This window comes from Pan troglodytes, chromosome 7 (genome assembly GCF_028858775.2).
Source record: "Pan troglodytes isolate AG18354 chromosome 7, NHGRI_mPanTro3-v2.0_pri, whole genome shotgun sequence".
NCBI classification, from domain to species: Eukaryota; Metazoa; Chordata; class Mammalia; order Primates; family Hominidae; genus Pan; species Pan troglodytes.
In genome coordinates, this window is record NC_072405.2 from 61,966,028 (window position 1) to 61,993,652 (window position 27,625).

A 27,625-nucleotide genomic window follows, 5' to 3' on the forward strand; every position below is an offset into this window, starting at 1 on the left:
TTTCTACTTTCTTCAGGGAAATGTGAAGACAAGAGGAAGTTAACCCCTAAACACAAACTCTGTGCACAAAACCAGCTGTGAAGTCCAGAAGCAAAGCAGCCATCCACCCAGCAACTGTCAGTGGGCTCCTCCCTAAACCAGGAGCTAAGAGCAGAACAGTGGAGGCCCCTGCTCCAACCCACAGCTGAGCACCTTTCATGCATCCCATGCTGAAGCAGCCCCAACCATCTCTGAAACTAAGTGAAACCACCTTTGCAAAATTATAACTGAAGAAATCATGACAGTGAAAGAAATCAGACCTAACTGACTCCATCTTGCTTCTAACCTTTAAGCTGTCCTTGTTCATTCCTGGGCATAGGCTGAACTAACTTTGGGAAGGAATTCAGTTCATGGTTTGACTCTGAAACAAAATTGATAACAGCCCTTTCCTGAAAAGACCCCCTTCTTGCCTAGGGGCCAGTCTGCCTCTGCAGGACTAACAAATTAGCTACAAGATTAGAAATTACAGATTCAGGGTCATGCAGCATATGGCTCCAAGAGTCTGAACCGCCCCAAATTGCTCCTGGGTATAACATCACTATTGTAAAACCTAAGATCAGCGCTTGAGATATTTTGCAGACCCTGCACTTGTTAGATCAGCTGACACCGCCCAGACCAGTAATCTGGCTCAACTAGTTCTGCCATCCCACCCAGGAATGGAAGACAGCAAGAGAAACTCACTTCGACCACCTATGATTACATACCCAAACTGACAAATCATTACTCCCCACTTTCCAAGCCCCTACCCACCAAATTATGTTCAAAAACTCTGATCCCTGAATGCTTGGGGAGACTGATTTGAGTAATAATAAAACTCCAGTCTCCCACACAGCCAGTTCTGCATGAATTACTCTTTCTCCATTGCAATTCTCCTGTCTGGATAAATTGGCTCTGTCTAGGCAGTGGGCAAGGTGAACCCAAGGGGTGGTTACATAATGAAGTTCAATAATTCCCTCAGAAATGATCCGTAAAATAATAAAGGCACCAAAGACCTTTTTAGGAAGACTTTTATTCCTTGTAACAGTAGAAAGAATCACACAGTCTTGCAAAATGGACAAGGGAGATTTCCTGAGAATAAAAGGGAAAGGTTAATCCCATTGACCATGGCAATTTGCTGAACGATTTGGAAACTGGGTGATATGGTAGAAAAGAGCAGGATTGAAACAAATATTGGACTACAGTTGGGTTCTGATTCCACTTTAACTTGCTGTACAGCCTCATCCCTTGTTTTTCTGGAGATTCTCTTTTTCTGCTTCACTGATTTATATTTACATTAAAATCAAATGAGGCCATGTTTCTGAAATCACATTGTCCCTACATGGTCATCACAATGAGTCTGTAATGTGACTGAAAGACAGCCATGGATACAGGTAGAGGATATCTAACTAGGATTGCTTAAATGTGAAGACTCAGAAATTTAGGAAGAGGGTAAATTACCATAGGAGGCTGCAGATCATGCCATCTATGGAGGCACAGGCCCCAGGAACCAGAATTTGCTTTGGGAAGTAAAGCTATGGATGAACATGCCCTTGTGGACTGGGGATCTCACCAAAAGGGAGAGGCTCTCCAGTTGCCTTTGCCATTCATGTGCAGGGCAGGGTCATATGCCCACCCACCTCCCTTCACTGCTGCCCCAGACCAGCTGTTCTAGAGACTCTGACTTAGCTTAGGCTGCTGTAACAAATCCATAAGCTGGCTGGCTTACATTTATTTCCCAAGTTCTTGAAGCTAGAAATTCAAGATTGGGGTGCCAGCATGGTTGGGTTCCAGTGAGGACCTCTTCCTGGCCCACAGATGGCTGTCTTCTTGTGTCTTCACATCATGAAGAGCAGAGGGAGAGGAAGAAAGCCTTCTCAGGTCTCTTCTGATAAGGGGACTCATCCCATCATGAGGGCTCCAGGTCCATTAGCCAATCACCTCCCAAAGACCCCAGCACCTAATGCTATTACATTGAGGGTTAGGATTCCAATGTATAAATTGGGGGGAGAACACAAACATTTGGTCCATAAGACAGGCAGTCTAGGATGTGTAAATAATGTGAACAATTCTTAGTGTTTACTGGGAGACTGGGTGAAGCAAAGCTCGATTTTTGAGGCTTATTATTTCTCAGTAGACCTAAACTTCAGGCTGGCCTGAGATCTACCTCAGCAGTAGTGAATAAAAAGCAGAGGGATCCTATTAGTTCGCAGGCACAGTCTGAATCTTACTTGCGAGCTCATCAGGCATTCAATTCAGTCACTCAATCAACAACTGCTTAATGAGTGAGGCCCAGGTGCAGCCACTGCATTGAGTACCCATAACAGATGTGGTGGCTTGCCAGGGAGGGAAGGAAAGGGGGTATCTATAACATACTGATCCCTTCTGCTAGAGAATTTGGAGATTGTGTGGTGGAAATATAACCTTATTCAGAATGGCCAAACAAGCTTGTATATATTTACTGATTTTATTTAATACTTAACTTTGAATATCTAGAAGCTTGGGGGAAAAAAGTTTAGATGCTGAAAAGGTAGGCCAGGATCAAAGTATAGATACATTCTTAGGACAGCTGGAGAAAATTCAAGAAATTCCTTTTTCCAGTTTATTCATTTGACATCATAATTTCATGTCTTTTCTATGCCTGACATCATTGCTAACCACGGGAAATGCATGGTACATATTAACTGCATAATGCCCAGTGGAGTGTCTGGCACGCAGCAAAGAAGAGATACTGTTAGTAATTAGCAGTATTTTTGCATCTATTCTAGGCCAAATAAGTATTTTCATTGATCAATATGTAAAACCATTCAGTTCCTAGCACCAGGAAAAGCAACTAACCTCTCTCCCAGGCAATATTCCAGGATAGGCTGCCAGTTGGACTAAGGAAGCCACTCCTGTGGAACCCTGGGAGATCTCACACTGATTTTTTTTCTTTCCACTGCTCAGCTATAAGGTCTGATCAAAATACATGATCTTCTTTGAGACCTAATTCCCTCATATTATGGGAGCTGAAAAGATTTCAGCTCTAAACAGGTATCCATAAACATTTAGGCAGGAATACGTGAGACTCGCAAGTCCCAAATAGACTTCCTACGATTCTAAGCCTAGTGAAGTTGGTAAAACCAGTCCTGGGCAGAGGTTGGAACTTCTTGAAGGGCTGCTCCACTCTCTTCAATGCTGGGGGTATTGGTCACTCACTGGCCACCCAGCCTCCATTTGCCCACCTCAGGTAATGGCAACCTTGCTTTGCTTCTGATAGGGCAAGTCACTGTCTGAATTTGCCCACCTCAGGTAATGGCAACCTTGCTTTGCTTCTGATAGGGCAAGTCACTGTCTGAATTTGCCCACCTCAGGTAATGGCAACCTTGCTTTGCTTCTGATAGGGCAAGTCACTGTCTGAATTTGCCCAGGACCCGAGGGTTTCCTAGGATGCAGATATTTTTGGTGCCAAAACAGGACAGTCCCAGGCAAATCAGAAGGCAGGACACTGTGATCGTGAGACACCCTATTCCCTGCCCTCATCTATGTGAGCTGGCAGGTTTGGCTCTACTCCCAATCCAGAAACTTCTAGGGCTTATTTCAGCTATCTTTCAGGAACTTGAAATATTTTATTGTGTTGGCTATGCCCTGAGAAGATGGAGTGTCTAGAGCTGCTGGGGCCAACTTGCTGTGCTATCTGGGAAATTTGGAAATGGAGCCAAAAAAAAAAAGAAATGGAGACAGAGAAACCGGCCACTTGTGACATCATTTGAACACCCACATCAATCCACCCTTCAAACGAGACCACCTCTTGTTTGAAGAGCTATAGTACCTTACACATATCCCCTCGTGTAAGTCGATGTGGCTAAAAGGGAATTTCTAGATTTTTCTCACTGCTACCTAGTCAGCATCTGATTAGTCCAGTATAAGGAAACTGCTAGATACACTCCCAGCCCTCGAGGAGTTCAGCATTTATTTGGGCCACAAGACAGAAAAAAAAAAAAAAATTCGAATCCTGGGATGGCATATGACAAGAGGGGCCATTAGTAAGTGCTCTTCAGTTCTGAGAAAAGCAATCTGGTCCGTGAGGATCTAGGACATTAGTGAGCTGGTCCTTAGAGGACAGGTAGGCTTCCACCAGTGAGAGGGACAGGGGGCCACCAAATGGAGGGCCTAGTGGGAGCCACTTATTACCTACAGCAGCAGGCAGTCACTATTAGTCATGTTCCCCCTGCTGGAGTGGAAGCCCCTGAAGACAGAAGATTCATCTCTCCCCGTACCAAGCAGAGTGCCTAGGACAAGACAGGTACTCAAAAAAGACAATGTGTTTGCACAGTCTTCTAAGAACATAAAGTAGATACATAAACTAGAGCAGAGGTTTGATGTGAGATACAGTTGAATGATTATTGTTTTGAATGAAACTCTATCCACTTAACTGGTCACTACCCCAGCAGCTAAGAGGCCTGGACAGCAGGGGATCCACCTACATGGGTCCCTTCCAGGAGGCCTTGCCCTCAAGGTACGGGATGGGGACCTGGCTTCAAAGACACAACTACAATATGAAAGTTTAAGTGTTTTTAGTATTTACAGACCCTCAGGGATAGAAGGCAAGCCTAGAGACCACACACACACAGGGGGTCAGGGAGCACAGATAGGGAGAGAGAGAAGAAACCCATGGCCCAGCACCTTTCTTGGGTCCAGGGTGTTATCTAAACAGGTTTCCTGGGGAGCTTTAATTGGTAGGTTGAAAGCAAGCAGGCATTAGTTCTAGGAGGTCATGCTGGGCTGAGAGGTGGTCACTTTGAGTTCTTGTGCAGATGTCTGAAGAGCTTCTTTAAAGGAAGCAACAGGAAACCGGGGAGCCCAGCCTGCTTAGGTGTCTCTGAGAGAGATATTTCTAAGTTTTACTTCTGGCCACCAGCAAGAGCCATTCTGATGGGGAACAGTATTGGAAACTGAGTCAAGGGTGGACTGAGCCCTGCTTCTGGTATGAGAAAGCTAAACTTATATTTTACAATGGATATAACATAAAATTATAAATGCTCACTTCAGTCACCTCCTCAGTTCTTCTGTTTTCTTACCAGCTTTTATTTTCTTAGTAACATCGGTCATTCTCTATAACTATTTGTCCCCACTAGAGCATAAGTTCCACAAGGCCAGGGTGACCTTATCCACCAGGCAGAGGCAGGGGAGGAGGGAGTACGGACTCTGGGCCAGGGCTGCTTTGGTAGGAAAGCTGGCTGTGCCTCTTATGGTGCAATCTGGAACAAACTATTCATGCTGTTTGTGCCTCAGTTTCCTCATCTGTTAATAGGTGATAATATTGGGCTTTTCCTCACAGTTTGTCATGCAAGCAAATCGAGTAGGTCACTTAAAAGTGCCTGGCACATAACAGACACTCCACAATTGATAGCTATAGTTATGGCTAGTTATGTTCATCCTTACTCCTCCTGCACCTAGAAAAACGTCTAGCAGATAATTCATGTTCCGGCAATATTCTTAATTTGAATGAATGAAAAAAAGAGTAAATGGAGTTCAGGTTACGGAATTTCTTGAATGTAAGTCAAAGAGTTATGAAATACACCATGCTGATCAGTGGGTTTCAACAAAGTAGATTTACATGAAGGTCCCAAGTGCACACACTGTTCCAGGGGCAGAATGATGGATGGGGGACATTGTTAATATGGCTTGAAAAAGTTCCCATGTGACTATGATGGACACACCATGCCTTACCTTAAAAATCATTGCTGTAAACCAAAACAGGTGATAATACAGAGGAGCATGATGAAAGTAGGGCCCGGAAACATTAATCCAACATTGGCACAGAAGATTCAATGGCAGAGAGTAAATCAAGAGTAAGGAGAAGAAAGTGAGCTGGCCTAGATACTATGCAGAGGATGTCCCTTCCCCTAAAAGCAACTAGATGCTTCATAAAATAAGTGTTTTATTTACTTGCTGGGCTTACAGAAAGTTAATTAAAGAAAAAAAAATTAGAAGGCTCAGAATTTTTTTTTTTTTTGAGATAAGGCCTTGCTCTGTTACTCAGGCTAGGGTTCAGTGGCACAATCATGGCTCAATGCAGCTGCGATCTTCTGGGCTCAAGCAGTCCTCCCACCTCAGCCTCCCAAGTAGCTGAGACCAATAAGCACACGCCACCAGAGCTGGCTAATTTATTTTATTATTTGTAGGAATGAGGTCTCCTATGTTCCCCAGGCTGGTCTCGAACTCCTGGGCTGAAGAAATCCTCCCACCTTGGCCTCCCAGAGTGCTGGGATTATAGGCATGAGCCACTGTGCCCAGAAAATATCTTAGCCTTGGTCCAGAAAACAGAGGCTAAAGAAAGGATTAAGACACAGATATCAGAAGAGGCCACCTGCATACCTTATGCCATTTGCCCTGAATTGAATGCTTGATGAGCATTCAATTGCCTGATATCCTCTAACTGTATCCATGGCTGTCTTTCAGTCACATTACAGACTCATTGTGATGACCATGTAGGGACAATGTGATTTCAGAAACATGGCCTCATTTGATTTTAATGTAAATATAAAACAGTGAAGCAGAAAGAATCTCCAGAAAAACAAGGGATGAGGCTATACAGTAAGTTAAAGTGGAATCAGAACCCAACCAGCATGAATTCTTGGTTCCTCCAGTGGTTAAGGTCTCATACTGAGGAAAGGAGGAGCAAATCCTGGCTTAAAATCATTAAAACACTATTGCTTAGTAAGCCAAAATTGGAGGTGTGATTGTTCTCAGAATGACAACCCAGGTAAAGGAGGGAACGTGTTTTTCCGGAAGATCCTACTGAAACAACTCAGTCTCAGTGAAGCCCAGCTCATAGTGGTTTTATAGAGCCACACCTTAGCAGAAAGTGGTTTGAAGATGGAGGGCTTCTTGCCAATGCCTTCAGTTTCACAGCTACAGAACCCTCTAGTGCTACGAAGGCACACTACAGAAGTCAGACATCTTTGGACAGCCTTTCGATACATCTGTAAAGACTGAAACAACCAAAACATAAGAACGGAATCCCATGTTTGTGTTTATATCTCACATTTGGTTGGACCAAGAAGAAGTATCAGAAAAACTTCAGACTGTTTCCTGGTTACTCGTGAGCACCTCCAACCCACCTTCTCCTGTGTAGTAATTTTTCATCTGCACCATACAGAAAATAATCAAATTCAATCTTTGAAAGCCCTCACTTGGGGTTTGTACACAGTACAAGCATTTCTGATAAAAAGTATCATAGATTTGATTCTATCTGACCAAGGCCACCACTGGCTGAAAACAAAATTAATGAACTTTCACAAAGTATCATTTTTAGTTTTCACTACTGATTCTTGTAGAGTTAAACATGGTACCAAAAAATCATTGTCTTTCATGAAAACTTTGGGAATTAAAATGTGCAGAAGCTGGGCCTGTTATTCTAATAGCAGTGTGTATTTTCCTTATCATTTTATCTCAAGGACATGGGAGTCCTTACCGTGCCCCATTATGTGGGGCATCAGACTCTGCCCTGAGAGTGCGTACATGCTGGGTATGATCAGCTGCCAGTGCACACAAATACCAGATTGCCTCTGCATAAACCTTGCTGCTTTTCCAAGAAGCAGATTTTCATTCAAGGTTTTTTATTCTAAGACAGAAAAGATAAAAAACTTCAGTGCCTTTGAGATTCTTAAAGACCATATGAAGAAGCAAAATTCATCAGTTTTCTACTTTTCACATTTTTCATAATTTTGATATGTTATAATAAAGTTATGGAAAACTTTAAGTCAGCAAAGATGACTTCATAAGTTATTTATGGTTTCATAACATCAAAATGCAGCAGCTTGAAGTAAGAGTGAGCATTTCTCAGGATTCTGTTGGTAGGTTGATATTCCTTCTGCTGTCTCATCCACCAGCACAGTGGGGTCCGGATGGCCTGTTCTGGCCTCTCTCACATGTCTCAGGGGCTGGTGGGGATGGCTTGTCCACATGCTCCACCTGCTCCTTACAAAATGCTCTGATGGGAGCACTTCAAGACAGTGAGAGGCAAGTTGCAAGGTCTCTTGAAGCCTAGGCTCTGCAATTTATGTGATGCCACTTCTACCACATTCTGGAGTCAAAGCAGGTCATAGAGCTTGCCCTGAGTGAAGAGGTCTCCTAGACATCACCTCTTCATGAAAGAAATGGCAAAGTCATATTTTGGAGAGGCATGCATGAAGAACAGAGAGGTTTTGCACCCATCTTTGTAACCCATCTGACCCAGGTTACCCTCTGACCACAATAACTCACAACTGTCCTGTGAACATACTCACCTCTTCCCCAGGGCAAACACATTCGCCACTTCCAAAGAACCCCAAATCTCATCCAGTCGGGCCCAACTTCCATGATCTCTGTCCTGCAGTAGCGGGGACAAATGCAAATGAGAGGCCTCCTGGGGTAGCTCCTTGTATGTGGCCCTTCATGGTCCAGGGACCTGAGAACTGAATAGCCAAGTTATCTACCTCTCACAAACACAAGTTAAACAGAAGACACAGGGCAGGAAATTCCCAACAGACACTCCCATTCCAAAGGCGCAGAATAAGGAGTTACATAGCAACCACACTGCTCTACAGTAATTCCAAACCCAGTCATCAGCTGTCGTTGGGGTCTCCCATTCTGTAGGAACACAGATTTGAGCCTCATTCTGCTCCATGGAAGTCATTCTTTAATCCGTTGTTCTCTATGCTTAGCTCCACCTTCTGAGACATCTTTCAACAGGAAATGGACCATGTCTGTAGCTAAGTAGCTTTCTTAGACTACTCTCGTTACATAAAATTTGGGGTTCTGGAAGCTTCTTTTCAAATGTTTTTGCCTTTTTAGTCCAATTGGGCCATGCTTTCATTCATATGACTCTCTTACAACTTTGTGGGATTCACTCTATGCCCCAAATTTCATAACCATACTTATTTTTGAGACAGACTTCTTTCAAATTTTGGTCTGTTGGATTGCTTTGGGAAGACACTCTTAAGAGTTTTAGAAGCCCTTTTGTCTTCTAAGAGGGTCTGGCATGACATTAAATCTTTCTGAGGTATCAGAAGTCCCCTAGCCACAACTTTGATTTTATGTTTCTTTACCCTGAGGCTATTTCTTACTTTTAAGAACCTTTTGTCAGTTGGAGAGACTGAAAATGTGGTAAATGAGAAACAGTTTTATTTTCAACCCAGCAAGTACTATCTCTTCTTTATTTTCTCAAAATTTTGTTTACAAATCAAACAGTTCTCTCTATAGCTTCTTTATAGTATTGTGCATGTTGTCATACCTACACAGAACTGCCCAACTGGCCTTTTCAACATTTTGTCTAGAGATCTCCTTAGCCAGACACAGGAATTCATTAGGAACATGGCATTTCCTATCTTCCAGTTACTGCAGGTGACATATTTGCCAGTTATTCCCACACTACATAACACAGGTCACCCTTTTCCAGCCTCAAAAAGTTATTTTCTCAGCCATGCGTGGTGGCTCACGCCTGTAATCCCAGCACTTTGGGAGGCTGAAGCAGGCACATCATGAGTTTAGGAGATCGAGACCATCCTGGCTAACATGGTAAAACCCCATCTCTACTAAAAATACAAAAAATTAGCTGGGTGTGGTGGCGGATGCCTGTAGTCCCAGCTATCGGGAGGCTGAGGCAGGAGAATGACATGAACCTGGGAGGCAGAGCTTGCAGTGAGCCGAGATTGTGCCACTGCACTCCAGCCTGGGTGACAGAGTAAGACTCTGTCTCAAAAAAAAAAAAAAAAAAGTTATTTTATCACACCAACAGTCCTAATTGCCACCTCATCACTTTTCTAGCATCACTCACTATCCAGTCCTAAAAACAATGACACTTGCTTTACATTTTCTTCAGTAGCACCCTACTCATGGTACTAACTTTGGTATCAGTTATCTATGGCTATTTGGAATAATGAATATTACAAAACTTAACAACTTAAAACAACTATGGTATATGATCTGGTGGTTACAGTTTCTGTTTAGGGTGATGCAAAAGTTCTGGAAATAGATCATGATTATGGCTACACCATATAATGAATGTAAATAATGCCTCTGAATTGTACACTTAATGGCAAATTTTTTGTTAATATGTATTCTACCACAATAAAAAAATTGTTAGAGGTGTTAACAGTAGAGGAATGGATATGTAAACTATGGAACATCATTCAATTGAATACTATGATCTTATTAATATGATTACCATTTAATTAATCATTAGGAAGCCATTAAAATCTTGTAAAAGAATACTGAGGTAGAAAATGTTAACGATATTGTAACATCATTCTGTGGCTCTCTAAAGCATATATAAATACAGAGAGATTTATTTTAAGGAATTGGCTCATGGGATTGTAAGAGTTGGCAAGTTCAAAATTTGTAGAACAGGCCAGGAGGCTAGAAACTCAGGCAAAGATTGATGTTGCAATCTTAAGTTAAAAATTTGTAATACCAGATGGTAGGCTGGAAACTCAGGCAGGAAACCTCAGCATTTGTTCTTTAGGCTTTCAACTAATCGGACAAGGTACACCCACATCATCAAAGGTAACCTCTTTTACCTAATGTCAACTGATTCTAAGTGTTACTTCTAAAAGGTACCTTCACAGCAACGTTTAGTGTTTGACCAAACAACTGGGCACTATAGCCTAGCCAAGTTACACATGAAATTAACCGTTACAGATAGAATACTGAATTTTTTTTTAAAAAAAGCTACAAAACAATATATATGATACACTATCTTTTAAAATGTATGCACATATACATATATGTTAATAGAATACTGTAAATGTTTATCTTAAAGTAGTAAGATTATAAAGTATTTTATTTTGCCTTTGTGCTTTTCTGTGTTCTTCAGCTATGTGCATAGAATTTGTATTTGGTTTACAATTACTAATAAAAGTTAGCTTTTTAAAATTATGTAAAGCATTAGAAGATTGTTATGACAAAATATTGAGTGAAATAGCAGAACATTCTCGTTGCTTCTTGAGTGATGGATGCAAGAGAGAAAATTTCCCTACTTTTTTCCTCATCCAATTTTATTTAATTGGCACATATTATTTTTTATACTGAAAACATTTGAAAACTTTTTAATAACATGGAAAATGATTGTGATATACTCAGGTGAAAAGAGCAAAATTCAGAATTGTACATACAATAAGATTATAGCCTAGTTAAAAACATGTATAGAAAATAGTATGGGACAGGCACGGTGGCTCATGCCTGTAATCCCAGCACTTTGGGAGGCCGAGGCAGGCAGATCATTTGAGGTCAGGAGTTTGAGACCAGCATGGCCAACATGGTGAAACCCCATCTCTACTAAAAATACAAAAATTAGCTGGGTGTGGTGGCAGGCACCTGTAATCCCAGCTACTCCAGAGGCTGAGGCATGAGAATCCACCGAACGCGGGAGATGGAGGTTGCAGTGAGCCGAGATCAGGCCACTGCATTCCAACCTGGGCAATAGAGTGAGACTCAACCTCAAAAAAAAAAAAAGAAAAGAAAAGAAAAAGAAAAATAGTATAGAAAGAAGTATATCAAAATACAAACAAGGATTATATTAAGATTGTGAGTTGATGACAAAGATTTTTTCTATTTATTAAAAAATGTTTCTATAATGTGAATATTACCTATACAATTAAAAAGAGTTTCCTGGCAAACATATGGTAATATGCCTCAGTGGACTCTCAAGATTTTGTAAACATCGACTTATTTGTAACTTGCCCTTAAGTGGATCTGTGGTGATAAGCCAGCTTATTCTAATCATATCACCCTAGTATTTTAGGAACATGCATTGGCTCTTCTTTATAATTAGATAGGCCAAGTTTTCAGCTGGGCAGTCTTCTCAAATAACTGTGTTATAAGAAATACTTCTTAATCTCTAAGCTTTACTCATTATTACAATGAGGCTACTAATAGCTATAGTGATTGTTAAACAAAAGCACTTAAACAATACCTGTGTAAATGTTTGTTGCTCTTATTGCTTCCATGTGCCTGCTTCCTGAACTCTTTTTATTATAGCACTTTAAATTGTGGTAACAATATGAACCTATAGCTTCAAAGGCATATAAAGCAGTAAGTATATTTCTTGCTCAGCAAACATTCATAGCAGGAGTTTCATTGGCTAAGGTGGCTCTCTTCCAGGTGATCATTCAGGGACACAGCCTCCTTCCATCTTACAAGCATTTCTCAACTCCCAGGGTGTCACTGTCATCTGCAGCCAGCTGGCAGAAAAGGACAGCAAAGGACATTCATGGAGGGTTTGTATAGCAGTCATGGAAGTGGCACACATTCTGGGAAATAGCCCCCCATGGAAAATGTAATCCAACTGTGGACCTGCAGAAAGCTTTCTGCCACGTTTCCTTAACACTTTGTATCTTTCTCATTTGCAGTTATGTGTATTTGTCTCATCTATCTGAAAGGATATGCGCTAAGGGGATTGCCTCATGCAGTGCATCTTCTTTGGTGCATATATGATGCTGAGTGGATGCGCATGTGCTGAGTGGAATAATGCCCCTACTCTGAAGCACTCCTGTTCTGAAGCACTCCTGTTCTGAGGCAGGGATTGACGTTAACACTAAAGACAGTTTGCCTTTTTTTTCCTATTGTTAAATCCACAATCATCTAATTATGAAAAATGTCAATAATAAAAAAGAAACAAAATGTAAATCTAGTTAAACATACATTATTGATATTCACAGGAGAAAAATATCTGGCAGCTATGGCTTATAACTGGAAAATTAAAACACTGAAGAGAAACTGGCAAATGCTTTCTCCTTGGGAACTGGCATTTCTGCAGCCAATTAAAGAAGAAAAGCAAAGTGAAGTTCAATAACAAACTCTTCTCATTTTATTAGAAATCATCAAAGACTGAAAAAATATAAAGAATTTTTGTGTGTGAACCATGCAAAAAAACCCGGGTGCATATCAAAATAGTTTCCATTATAACTCCCCAAATAAATAATTATTTCATTATGTAAGTGCTTGTCTCAAATTTATTTTTCCATTTTGTATTTTGTCTTCTTGAAATTAAATTGGCCGGGAGCGGTGACTCACGCCTGTAATCGCTGCACTTTGAGAGGCTGAAGTGGGCAGATCACCTGAGGTCAGGAGTTCCAGACCAGTCTGGCCAAGATGACAAAATCCCACCTCTACTAAAAACACAAAAATTAGCTACAAAAGAATATATCCAATGAGGCTGGTTGTGGTGGCTCACACCTGTAGTCCAAGCAGTTTGGGAGACTGAGGCAGGAGGATTGCTTGAGTCCTGGAGTTTGAGACCAACCTGGGCAACACAGTAAGACCCCATCTCTAAAAAAAAAAATACAAAAAGTAGCCAGGCATGGTAGTGCATGCCCGTGGTCCCAGCTACTCAGAAGGCTGAGATGGGAGGATCACTTGAGCCCAGGAGGTTGAGGCTACAGTGAGCTGTGTCTGCCACAGCACTCCAGCCCGGGCAATGGAGTAAGGCCCTATCTCAAAACGAAAGAAAAGAAAAGAGAATATGTCCAACAGTGTGAATCAGACATGGAGGAATAAGGCCTTTGCCAGGTACCTACCTCAGTGCTAACTAGATGCTATTGACCTAAAACCCATGATTTATAAAAATCTTCAAATTCTTCGTTGAAGTTTAACAAGTATCTACAAAGTGCATCCCAGTCCTTCTTGTCATCCTGCTGAAAGCCGAAATCTGAATATTTCTGGTTGGGGGTCTCCCCATTTTTGAAAACCCCCACCCTGGACAACACCCATACCATGCTTTGCAGCTCAGGAGGCACATGTCCTCGGGAGAGAGGACTTGAGACTGTGAGAAGCAGAAATAGAAGATGGCTCGGTGAGCAAGGAAGCTAATTACTCAGAGCAGATCAGGTAATAGGCTTACCAAAAAAATGACTGCAAAAGTCTCTTTTCACCCACTTCAGTGTTCATGATGAAAGTTTTAACAGCAATTCAAAAATTCAAAACTCGTATTCTAAAAGTAGAAAAAAGCAAAGCCTAAATAAAACTCCCAGTCACCCTCTCCACATGAAAACAAGACAACTAAGCAGAAGGATAATAATTATAACTCAGATGTGAGACCTATCAACCCCATAAATTTTATTTTTTTAATTATGTGATTCTTTCTTAGTACAATGTACAGTCAGCCTAATTCAAAACCAAATGGCTATAAAATCCCAAGCCGTGACCATAAAAGTCTGTTAAATAAATAGCTGATTTATCATCTATTGGTTGGAAAGTTAAATATTTGCTTATCAGGGTTATGACAGTTTAAATGTCATTTTCCCTTTGGAAGATACAATTCAACCATAATTTATTTTCCATTTACATTTTTAGATTATTAATTCAAAAGAAACATGAGTGAAGACTTAACTTAATTTTAAATAATCAGGTGTATGTCTATAAAATAAACATCTTTCCCCAGTATATAAAGATTAAAATTGTGTCTCATTTTTTCTTTCTTTTCAGCTTTGATGTATAATTGACATATAAAATTATATATATTTAAGGTATAAAATGTGATAATTTGATAGAGGTACACATTGTGATTACCACAATCACGTTAGTTAACATGTCCATACCTCACACTGTTAGGCTGTTCTGTTCCGTTTTTGGTAAGAACATTTAAGATCTATTTTCTTAGCAAATTTCAAGTACACAATACACTATTGTTAACAATAGTCACCAGGCTGTACATCAGCTCTCCAGAGCTATTCACCTTGTAACTGAAGGTTTGTGCCCTTTGGCCAGCATCTCCCGTTTTCCTGCTCCCCAGCCCTGCAATCTCTGTTCTACTGTCTGTTTCCATGAGTTTGTTTTTTACGTTCCATCTGTGAGTAGGGTCAGGCAGCACTTGTCTTTCTCTGATTCACTGATTTCACTTAGCATGATGCTCACAAGGCCCATCCCTGTTGTCTCAAATGGCAGGGTTTCCTTCTTTTTTACTCATTCATGATTTTTTATAGCCACAAAATCACCCATTTTCTCTTGAACCTCAAATTTTTAGATGCTCTCTATCCTTGGAGGATGGACAGCCACCTAGATGACGTGGTGCAGTAGTTCCTCTCTCATGGCTCCAAACCCAAACACATATAACCTTCCACAGTGGAGTCTGAAATTCCAACTTAGAGATGCATTCCTTTGGTTATGAGTTCTAAATAACTAATAGTTATTTAAAATCATTTGGAAATTTCATGGTTCTAAAACACTAGAGCTTGAAAGATCACTTTGCAAATCAGGAAAGTGAGAGGCCTGGAAGTATCTAGGCCAAGTCGCATGACTCATGACAGGTAAGGACTGGAATCCTGTTCGCCTCATGCTCATCACCAAGTTCCATGCAGGCACTCAGGATCATACCAAAGTTTTTTTTTTTTAATTAGTCAGTCATGGAGAAAGGCTGTTATGGGGCAAAACTCATCACAATTAAGGTGCTTTTGTTTTGTTTTGTCTTGTTTTGTTGATAGAATGAAAGGCAGGTGGGTGGAGACAGCAGAGAGCAGATAGAGGAACTCCCAGCACCTTAGAAATGGAGGAAGCCTTGGAGAGCACAGGGACTCTTAGGCCCTGGAGGGCTGAGAAGAGAGTCTGAAATCCAGAACTCAAAAGGAGCAGATGGGAATATTCCATGCACATACTATGTTTTTGCTGACATGTTTAAAACACAGGATTTCTTTTTCCTGCTCACTGATTCTTTGTTCATTGGTTTAAATGTAAAATGTACCTATACTTTCATTATCCAAACTAATTATTTGTTTCTGGATTACATCCACTATTTGTTTGATTTTGGAGCACTTCTATACTTTGCTCAATTTTTGTGGTCTGGCAAATATCATAATTTCCCATAGGACAAAATTTTGGTCTCTACAACTCAAATTGACCTGCTAAATTACTAAATTAAGACAGGTTAGCAACTTTGGACATTGGGTAGTATTTAGAGATTTGGGCTTGACTTCTTAAATCTGGATCCTAACACAAACCAAGCATATCATTTTAGACATGCTGTTTTTCTTCTTGGAGACAATATACTCATCTACAGAATGAGGGCATTAGAGTATATAAAATGTTTAATTTTTTCCTACTCTGAATTCTGTGGCTCTGTATAGGACATAAATAAAATGAATGATATGGTAAAGACTGCAGGCCAGTTTCCGTGTTAAGATAAGTTAATTAAACACGTGCATACAATTTTGCTCCCTGCTGAAACTTCTTTAAAACTGCATTCACACACAAAGACACATGTGCTGGATGATGAAGAGAAGATAAGAGACAGCAGCAACAGATGGACAAGTAGTAATTAGCAGCTCAAGAGAACTAAATCCAGTGCCTCCAGAAGAGAAAGCTGAGATCCAAACCAATTTAAATGTCAGAATCCTTAAAAGATGAGAAAGCGGTGGCACCAGTTACCTCTGGAATGAAGGATAGAGGGAAGGGAGGAAAATATAGAGACGGGGTGAAAGTTCCTTGACAGGCTTTTAGCCCCCGGGATATCTTTCCTACTCAGTGCTCTTTGGGTGACTGATCTAACCCCACCCCAAAAGTTTAAAGCTTTATTCTACAGTAAAAGTTAAACAAGGAATATCTGATGCCTTGCAAATAAAAGGAGTTGTGTCCTATAGAGACAAAAAGGAGATTAAATGATTATAGGGGTGTTAAAAGCTAAATTTTAAATGTCCAGTCTTTTTATTCCTGCATCCTATCTCCTAGGATGCTAGAAGCCAGACCTTTAACTTTTAAGAACACAAGATGCATAGAGTCTTTTCCACAGACTTGTAACAGAAAAGACCTAGTGAATCAGTGAATCGCCCACTCAGATTACCTTATAATAAACTCAAAATCAGTAAGTCACTGCTGTGCACCAACATTTCTGGTGAGCTTTTCAGATTCCTCTTAATCATGAGCAGCAAAACAAAAACTACCAGGTTCATGAGAAAAATTGATAACATAGAGAGCAGAAAAGAAGACAAGCAGAGAAAAGCAATTGTATAAAATTGACATTAAGCAAAAAAAAAATGCATCAGCCAAAAGTTAATGTCATCAGAGGTATAAAATATCACATGCATGAGAAAAACAGGATACTATGAAGAGAAACATACAGAGAATAATAGACAGCATTTGAAAAACACTTGAGAAGTAAAAGCTCAAAATGAAAACACAAAAAAAAGTTTAAGAAAGTTAAAGGGTAAAGTTGAAGTTCTCTCCAGAAAGTAGAACAAAGAGATGGAATATTGAAGAAAACAAAAAGTGAGAAAACTAAAGAACTAGATCAGGAGGTCCAATATTCAAATAGGAGGTCTGGAAAGAGAGAGCATAGATAGTGCATTAGAAGAAATTATAGATGAAATAACTCAAGAAAGTTTCCCACAACTGAAAGGACCCACCAAATGTCCAACAAAATGGGTAAAGCAAACACACAACAAAAAACATTTTCTGGAAATTTCATAATATTGGGACCAAGGAGAAAATTCTACGGTCTTCCAGCAGGGGTCGGGGGAACAATTTATATAGAAAGCATGAAGAGTTAAAATAGCTTTGAATGTCTCAACAGCCTAAAGGAAGAAGATAAATGAGCAACCTATCAAAACACTGAAGGGAAGTGATTTCCAACCTAGAAATCCATATCCAAACTATCAGTGAAGCATGGGGGGTTGCATAGAAACATTTTCAAACCTGCAAAACCTCAAAAAAAAAATGTATCTCTTTTGGAACTTCTCAAATATCTCCAGGAGAATGCTCATCACCAAGGTGAGATAAAAAACTAAGAGAGAAAAAGACCTGCAATGCCGGATGCCAGTGGCTCACGCCTGTAATCCCAGCACTTGGAAGACCGAGGCGGGTGGACCACCTGAGGTCAGCAGTTCAAGACTATCCTGGCCAACATGGTGAAACCTCATCTCTACTAAAAATACAAAAATTAGCTGGGCATGGTGGGACACGCCTCTAATCCCAGCTACTAGGGAGGCTGCAGCAGGAGAATCGCTCGAACCCAGGAGGCGGAGGTTGCAGTGAGCCGAAATCGCGCCACTGCACACCAGCCTGGTGACAGAGCAAGAGTCCTTGTTAAAAAAAAACAAAACAAAACAAACAAACAAAAAAACCCCACTAGAATGGAGGAAACAGGGGATTCAATTCAACAGAGACAGAGGCCAAGGCAATCCCCAGGAGGGGAGGAAATCTCACGATGACAGCTTGTCACCAGCGTGATCAAGAGACAGACCTGTTGAGGCTGGTGTCCCAGAGTGCAGACCTGCTCTCCCATGCATGCCTTCCTGCCAAGGTCACCTGTGCTTCTTTTCTGCTTGGCTCTGTGAAACCCTAAGAGGAAGGCCACAGTGGGCTTAGAAGCTGAACGTACAGAGCACCCCTCCTCCCACTGAAGTTCTGCCCCATGTCACTTTTTGGCCCATGCCACAGTCAGCATCGTGCCCAGTGTTTCCATGCATGTACTTAGGACCTTGTCTGGTGGCTTCCTGGCAGGCACTCTTCCACACGCTCTGGGATGCTGAGGTCCCACCCACTCTAAGAGGATCATTTATCTGATCCTGGCCATGAAGCCTCTTGCTTCCAAAGCTAGGTGTGTGGTTATTATTCAATTTTTCAAAATAAAACAATATAATGTTGAGAGATACATAGGTGTTAAAACCTATTTTTTAAAGGGAGTAATTGAACCTGAAGATAGGACCGTGGTTAACTTGCTGCAAGACCAGATGGAAATGCAAGGGGAGGAGCCTGAAAGGGGGACTCTAGTCCCACCCTCACCCTGGCATTTGTTTTTACATATAATCAATTATATACAAACCAATGAGAGTCAAACTGAATATCACTCTGGTGATCACTTCCAGGTGACTTCTTCCAGCACACTCTATGGAGGAAATTCACTGGCCTGCGCACTGAAACCATTTCTCTGCTTGGAGGTTACCGTGAAAAACCTACCTTGCTTGTTTTCCCCCGAGAATTGTATTATATAGCTTTCTTATTAAATTTCAAAAAACAAAATCACAGCAGAGGTTTGTATCAAGTAACACCGTTTGCTAAATAAGAAAGACTGTAGAAAGATTGAGCGGAAGGCTTAATAGTGCAAAGAAAATAACTCAACAGTTAATTTATGACCCTTAATTTACTGATCATGGCAATGAAACTAGTCTTCATTTGTAATGTTAATTTATCAATAAGAAATCTTTACTGAGCTCTGTTTTCATCAGATGGCCTAAGCATCATTTAAAAAGAGTGCCAGAAAATATTGAATTTCATATTATCCTCCACATCAGTAGAATACTCTTTAAAATAATTCATAATATCAATATATCAACATATCAATACAGTATAGATGTGTGTATATATGTATACGTGTGTGCGTGTGTGTGTGTGTATATATATATATATATAATGTAATAACATGTTTGGAGATGTATAACCAAAGCTAATGCTATGGCCAATTATTATCCAAATGTTAGAGTTACCAGTGAACTGAAATTAGCCATTTTGCATCTTGCACACCCACCCCAGAACAGGTCAGGGATGGCACCCCCTGGCATCCTGGAGGCACTGTGCATGGCATAGAAAGGGAAGCTGAGCCAAGAGCACCAAGATGCTGAACCTCACTTTCCCTCACTTGGACACACACTCACTCCCCTTCCAACAGCCCATCCTTCTCCTTATAGAAACCTGTGAGAAGCAAAGCTCACTTCCTCCAGAAAGCTCTCCCAGGTAATGTAACCCAATTCCTTCAGAGAGCACGAACCCTTAGGGGACCTACCACCCTAGCGCCAGAGCTGAGGTCTCCAAAGGTTATGGGGCCAGATGTGATTTGGATGTTTGTCCCCTCCGAGTCTCACGTTAAAATGTGATCCCTGATACTGGGCGTGGCCTGGTGGCAGGTGTCTGGGTCATGGGGGTGGATCCTTATGACTGGCTTGGTGCCATTCTGAAGTTAATGAGTGAGTTCTGGCTCTGTTATTTCCCATGGGAGCTGATTGTTTAAAAGGGCCTGGCACCTCCCCTGCCTCTCTCTTCCTTCCTCTCACATAATGCCTGCTCCCCTTTGCCTTCCCCCATGAGTAAAGGCTTCCTGAGGCCTCCCTAGAAGCCAAGCAGATGCTGGAGCCAAGCTTGTTCCTGTACAGCCTGCAGAACCATGAGCCAAGTCAACCTCTTTTCTTTATAAATTACACACTGTTGGATATTCTTTTATAACAACACAGACTAAAACAAAGCCCAAGCCCTGATCTTAGGGAGCATGAGCTCAGGCCAGAAAAGGAACTGATGGGGGAAATATGAAAACTCCCCAAGTATGTGAGAGGCTCTCCACTTCCTGGCTACGTGTTTCCTTCCTAAAGAATTAGAGAAAAACTCAAGAGAAAAGGATGAACATAATAAGGATATAAGTATTTGTGAGTGACTTATAAGGGACAAAGTGCTAGACACATGTTACTGCTGCCCCTCACATCCTCCTGTGAGGTCATGTGCTCAGCCCTTAACACTCGGGCAGACGTTAAGGAAGGGAGTTGCTCGAGGTGGTGGGCGAGTGGGCCCAGGAGCCAGGTGTCAGCTCCAGGCCTTTCGCTCCACCCTGTGGAAAGGGCTCCCTCTTCCCAGACACTACTGTCTCTGACATGGAGCAGCACCATCAGGTCACCTCGCCGGGTGGATGTTCACACTGCTTCTCTGTATTTGCCTTTCTCCATTCTCTGACATTTTCCTCTTGCTCTTTTTGACCTATTCAAGATTTGAGCCTTGAAAGAGTAGGCATTAAAAAGAAAATGAGACAATTAACCCATTTCGAATACAACTACTGCAGCAAAGTTCAAAAACTGGACTATTTAAGAATCAGACAAGTACAGAGCCTTTGTAAAAAGTGTCATTGGAACTGCAGAATGAGGCTGAGGGAGCCGCCGTCCTCTGACTAAGTCTTTACAGTTGAAAGAAGGTCAGGATGTCTGCGAAGCAAACAAGTGCTCCAAAGGTTTCCTCACTCACTCTTCACCCCTGAACAAATCAGACAGAAAAAAACTTTTAGCTTTTTGGCTCCACCACATCCCTTATGTCTTTCTACGCTCTTGCTCTTGGCAGTGTAAGGGTGGAGAGCAGGAGGGGAGCAAGCTCACCTATGACAATTGAGAGTCACCTCAGGAAACCCACAGATGCAGGGTTGGATGCTTCTTGTTCCTTAGTTCCTGGTGATTGTCTGTACTTGTCTAGGGAAACACAGCTAGATGTGAGAGCTTTTCCCAATGGCTCCATGCATACGTGTGCCCCACAACATGCTCCTCGTGCCAGCTAGCAGGCATGCACCCAAACACATCTTCCCCCTGCCCCTCACACGGCCCCCGGAGCTGACAGCCCAAAGGAATCAGAAGGAACTTCGAGACAAGCCAAAAGGATCCTGGAGGAGAGAAAGTGAGGAAGAAGAGCGAAAGGAGAAAATGAAAAGCAAGGACATAAGAGGAATTAAGCTGCATTAGATGCCATCACATTTGCCTGTTGAAAACTGTGTGGAAAGGAAATTTTTCACCAATCATGGAGATGTGGAGCAATAAAGGGTGAAGGACAGGAACGCAGGAGTAGAGGAAGATAGGGGACCCATGGATTCAGCCACCAAAACTCAGATACCACCCACTGCTGCCCACCTTAGCTAGCTCTATTTGGCTGCTTTTCTTAGTGAAATTGAAAGTGCAGTGCTCACTAGATATACGTTTGAGCAGTTGAGGAAAGGAAGGGAAGAAGGGAAGAAAGGAAGGAGAGGGGCAGGAAGGAGGGAGGGAAAATGAGAGAAGGGATTCAAAATATCAATGACTTTCCTCATAGACATAAGAAAAGCAATCTTAAAATTTATATGGAACCACAAAAGACCTTGAATACCCAAAGAAATCCTGAGTAAAAAGAACAAAGCTGGAGACATAATACTACATGACTTCAGAATTTACTACAAAACTATAGTAACCAAAACAGTGTGGTACTGGCATGAAAACATATACCAATAAGACAGAATAGAGAACCCAGATATAAATCTACACATTTACAACCACCTCATTTTCTTTTTTTTCTTTTCTTTTTTTTTTTTTTTTTTTTTTGAGACAGAGTCTTGCTATGTCACGCAGGCTGGAGTGCAGTGGAACAATCTCAGCTCACTGCAACCTCTGCTTCCTGGGTTCAAGCAATTTTGCCACCTCAGCCTCCCAAGTAGCTGGGACTACAGGTGCACACCAGCACACCTGGCTGATTTTGCATTTTTAGTAGAGACAGGGTTTCACCATGTTGACCAGGCTGGTCTCGAACTCCTGTCCTCAAGTGATCCACCCACCTAGGCCTCCCAAAGTGCTGGGATTACGAGTGTGAGCCACCGCACCCAGCAAAACCAGCTCATTTTCAACAAAGGCACCAAGAACATACAATGTGAAAAGGATAGTCTTTTCAATAAATGGTGCTAAGGAAACTGGATAACTATATGTAGAGGAATGAAACCTCTATCTCTCACCATACACAAAAATCAACGCAATGTAAAGACTTGAATCTAAGACCTGAAACTATGAAATTACTAGAAAAAAAAACTTGAGGGAATGCTCCAGGACATTGATCTGTGCATAGATTTTGGGGGTCAAACCTCAGAAGCACAGGCAACCAAAGCAAAAATAGACAATTGTGATTACATCAAGCTAAAAAGCTTGTGCACAGCCAAGGAAACAATCAGCAAAGTAAAGAGACCACATACATAATGAGAGAAAATATTTGCTAACTATTTACTGAACAAGGGATTAATAACTAGAACATATAAGGAGTTCAAACAACTCAACAGCAAAATAATAATAATAATTGAAATCAAAATGGGCAAAAGATCTGAACAGACATTTCTCAAAAGGAGACATACAGGTCGGGCACAGTGGCTCATGCCTATAGTCTCAGCACTTTGGAAGGCCAATATGGGTGGATCACTTGAGCCCATGAGTTCAAGACCAGCCTGGGCAACACGGTGAAACCCCGTCCCTACAAAAATTCAAAAAATAAAAATTATCCCAGCATGGTGGCACATGCCTATAGTCCCAGCTACTCAGGAGGCTGAGGTAGGAGCATCACCTGAGCCCAGGAGGTTGAGGCTGCAGTGAGCTATGATCATACCACTGCACTCCAGCATGAGCGACAGAGTAAGACCCTGTCTAAAAGAAAAAAAAAAATTGCCAACAGATATATAAAAAAAGTTCGACATCATTAATCATCAAAGAAACACAAATCAAAACTACAGGCCAGGCATGGTGGCTCACACCTGTAATCCCAGCACTTTGGGAGCTGGAGATGGGCAGATCACTTGAGGCCAGGAGTTTGAGACCAGCCTCGCTGACATGGCAAAACCCCATCTCTACTGAAAATACAAAAAATTAGCCAGGCATGGTGACACGCACCTGTAATCTCAGCTACTCGGGAGGCAGAGACACAAGAATTGCTTGAAACTGGGAAATGGAGGTTGCAGTGAGCCAAGATTGTGCCACTGTACTCCAGCCTAGGCAGCAGAGCGAGACTCTGTCTAAAAAAAAAAAAAAAAATGAACTACCATCTCACCCCATTACAATGGCTTATATCAAAAAGGCAGGTAACAACAGATGTTGGTGAGGATGTGGAGAAAGTGGATCCCTCATACACTGTTGGTGGGAATGTAAATTAGAAACAGTCTGGCTGTTCCTCAAAAACTAAAAATAGAATTACCATATGATCCAGCAACTCCACTCTGAGTATATAGCCAAAGAAAAGAAATCAAAGAAGGATCTACACTCCCATGTTTATTACAGCAGTATTCACAATAGCCAAAATATGGGCTCAGCCTAAGTCCCCATCAACAGGTGAATGGATAAAGAAAATGTAGTAGATATACACAGTGGAATATTATTCAGTCATGAAAAGAAATGAAGTTCTGTCATTTGCAGCAACATGAATGGAACTGGAAGACATTATGTTAAGTGAAATAAGCCAAACACAGACAAATACTGCATGTTCTCGTGCATATGGAGAGCTAAAAAAGTGGATCTAATGAAGATAGATTCATGGTTACCCAGAGGCCAGGATGGAGAAGGGGAGGAGGAATGAAGGAAAAAAAGAATGTAAACTAATTTATTACTACTGTAGTGTACACTTAAAAATGGTAAAGATGGTAAATTATATATGTATATTTTACCTCAATAAAAATTAATTAAAAAAAAAGAAAACTCTACCCTCTTCCAGTATTTATAGGGTGAACTTTCTGCTTCTTTTTTATTCCTTCCTTTTTTTTTCTTTTTTTTCTCTCTCTCTCCCATAGGGTGAACTTCTTGGCTCAAAAGGACTGTGACAAATGTGAAAAGAATTTGAGATAGAGGCTTTAGAATCCCCAATGTGCTGACTGGTTAATTAAGCTTAGCATTGGAATTCATCTCTAGGGTCACCTACCCAACCACTGCTCAGCGTCCTCTGCGTCTGTCTTGTGCATTCTCTCAGATAACATCTGAAGTCCGTAATCCCAGTACTTTGGGAGGCCTAAGCGGGTGGATCACCTGAGGTCCGGAATTCAAGACCAGCCTGGCCAACGTGGTGAAACCCCGCCTCTACTAAAAATACAAAAATTAGCCAGGCATGGTGGTGGGTGCCTGTAATCCCAGCTACTCAGGAGGCTGAGGCAGGAGAATCCCTTAAACTGGGGAGGTGGAGGTTGCAGTGAGCCGAGATCATGCCATTGCAAGGTGAAAAGCTCTTAAAGACCAAAAAGGCAGTTTATAACCTCAATACACTTAGCAAATCTAGTATCTGACCTGCATAATTTAGTTTACCTATTTACATTTTGATGACATCTGCATTTTACCAATAATTTTTAAGGCTGTTTTTATTTCTCAGATTAAAGTCGTGATCTAAACGGTACCACAGCTTTTATCTTCCCTTTAAAAAATATTTGATCCTAGCACTTGTATTCCTTTGGGCCAATTAATTCGAGCTATTTTTTATGGACATCTCGCACACACAACACATATATAACTACACAGACAGGCAGAAGAAAATCCAGCAGCCATAAGATTTTTTCGTTTGCCAATCTCCTAATTGGATTATTGGCCTCCGGAGGGAAGACCTTTGAGTTAGGCTAGGAAAATGTGCGGCTTTTAAGGCATAAGAGGCATAACTGGGAAGCAAAAACAAATTTTGAGAGGGGTCTATCTGCCTTTAATTCCTGGGGTTCCAGGAGAAAAACAGAGGTCTCTCCCTTCTCATGTGTCCATTAAAAGTGGCAAGGCAAAATGGAGAAAAATACTTCAGCCGACCAAAAAAAAAAACACACACCTTTTCCCAACAAAATGAGGTCCTAGAAAAGAAAAACATAAAGGCCTTTTAAATATACCTGTGACTTGGATATCCACTTTTAATTAAGCTGGGTGCTTTTTAAGAAAATCTTTTTAAATCCCCTATTACCTGACTTTAACCAGACCAAGCAGACAATATTTCTGACTTTCAAACTTTACTAAAGACTCAGAGAAAGGAAAATCCAAGGCAGTTTGGGAGGGGAAGAGAATCAACAAATAGCAAGGGTCGCACAGACACCAAACCAGAAAGGACTCATTCCCTAAGCCAGGACTGAATCTGGCTGCCATGGTAAAATGGGGGAGGTTAAACGAAGCATTGTCACCTGGTTACAGGTCAGGTTCCCAAGGAGGTAAAACAAGATGGAGGCCCGCAGCAAAGTTTGCTGCTGACCATACAGAATGCCAGGCAAAGCACACTGGATTGGCTGCAATTTAAGGCCAACCTAACAAATCCTTTTTCATCATTAAAACTTTACAGAGAATATAGACAGTGACAGTTGGGGTCCTGGCCTAGTAAAACATCTTCTAAAAAGCAAAATAGCCTCACTTAAAAGTTAACTCCTGACCCGGCGGAGAAAAGGAAAAGACAGCTTAAATGCAGGGCTGTGTTAACTGCTGACAGGGTGGAGGGAAAAAAATGATGCCAGCCGGTCGCGGTGGGTCACGCCTGTAATAACAGCACTTTGGGAGGCTGAGGCGGGCAGATCACCTGAGGTCAGGAGTTCGAGATCAGCCTGGCCAACCTGGTGAAACCTCGTCTCTACTAAAAATACAAAAATTAGCAGGGCATGGTGGCGCAATCCCAGCTACTTGGGAGGCTGAGGCAGGAGAATCGCTTGAACCCGGGAGGTGGAGGTTGCAGTGAGTCTAGGTCGCGCCACTGCACTCCAGCCTGGGCGACAGAGTGAGACTCCTCTCAGAAAAAAAGAAAAGAAAAAGATGCCTGGGGAAGAACCTCTTATTCTTATGCAAATGGTTCCTCCACCAGGGAAAGAAACTTAATTGCTGTCGGACAGAGTGGGTCCCCTTGGCCAGGGGAGGGGAAGCCTCCATGGACAAGTGGCGGGAGTGTTGGCCAGCCTGCTGGTGGGCAGCCTCGAGCCATACACTCCAGCCCTGGCCGGGAAGGGACCGGGGGAGCCGCCATTCACTGGTCCATCCCGCGCACACCTGCAGCCCTTGGGGTGGGGTGGTGCGCAGTTTCCTCTACCCCCAGAAGAGGTACAAGGACAAAAAGGCTTAGAAGCAAAAGGAAAAAAAAGATTTTTTGATTTGCATGTACTCACCCTTCCTCAAGCCTCACGTCTGGACACCAAAAATGTTGCAGAACTTTCTTCTTAGGTCAGCTAAAACCAGGCTCTTGTCACACGACCAGGAAAGAGTAGGGTCACAGACACATAGAAGCGTGAGAAGACGGAATTTATTGGATAAAAAGGAAAAGAAAAATAACTCTCAGCAAAGCGAGACTCCTGCTAGCAGGTTTTCCGCCTCACAGTTTGAATCCCAGGTCACCACACAGCAATAGGAGAGGCCAAGCTCCTCTCCCCTGCGAAGGTCATGAATTTCCGAAGGCTCCACCCTGCCTTCCCAGTTGGTAGGTAGGCATTATTTAGAATCAGTCAGGAAAGGGCAGGCTTCATCAGGCACCAGAAGTCTGGTTTTTCATCCTTCAGGCTGTTTTAGGCTTGAAGGCGGAGTTTCACCAGGGACCCTTGGCTGCGTCCTGTCTCCATCAGTTGTAAATGCAAAAGGCATTACTCACAACAAAGAGGGTCATTTATAATAAGCTTCAGTTTGCCAGAAAAAAATATAATTATTATGTTTTATGTACCTAATAACATGGTCTCAAAATATATGAAGCAGAAAGTGACATAACTAAAGATAAATTGACAAATGCATTATTGTAGTGTATTTACTATACCACTTTTAGCAATAGAATAAACAGACAAAAGTTAGTAAGGACATGGAAGTTTTAAATTATACAATAAACAAGCTGTACCATAAGCTTATATAAAATACTGCATGTAAAAATTGCAAAACACATTATTCTCAAACACATACAGAAAAAAAAAAATGGTTGGCCATTCAGACCCTAACACAAATCTTATATTTCAATGGGTTAAAATTTTCTTTGATAAGATAAGAAGTTAATATTCTATGAACATTTCACAGGGATTTCTTAAAGTTGCAAACTATGTGGCCCATAATTTAATGGGCCTGTTATCAGTTCCATCTGCTGTTCAGGGTGAACCACTATCATGCCAGCTGGCCTTTCATAATAAGTGTGTGCAAGCCTCGACTTCCACTTTCTAAGCCTCCAGTCC

At 41.6% G+C, this 27,625-nt stretch overlaps 1 long non-coding RNA gene across 3 annotated transcripts; it reads right to left on the reverse strand.

The window, feature by feature from the left end:
- Positions 1 to 146: 146 nt before the first annotated feature.
- LOC104007603 (uncharacterized) lies at positions 147 to 27,392 on the reverse strand. 3 transcript variants are annotated; one of them, XR_010159555.1, is made up of 7 exons: positions 26,588 to 27,392; positions 21,096 to 21,185; positions 18,209 to 20,976; positions 13,880 to 13,969; positions 11,954 to 12,221; positions 8,289 to 8,371; positions 147 to 8,146 (listed from the first exon to the last, which is right to left on the reverse strand). It is a non-coding gene; the product is annotated as an uncharacterized LOC104007603 (long non-coding RNA). The 3 variants fall into 3 exon arrangements; XR_001720175.4 differs by having other exon boundaries at positions 8,289 to 8,456; XR_681865.5 differs by lacking the exon at positions 11,954 to 12,221 and having other exon boundaries at positions 8,289 to 8,456.
- Positions 27,393 to 27,625: the final 233 nt, after the last annotated feature.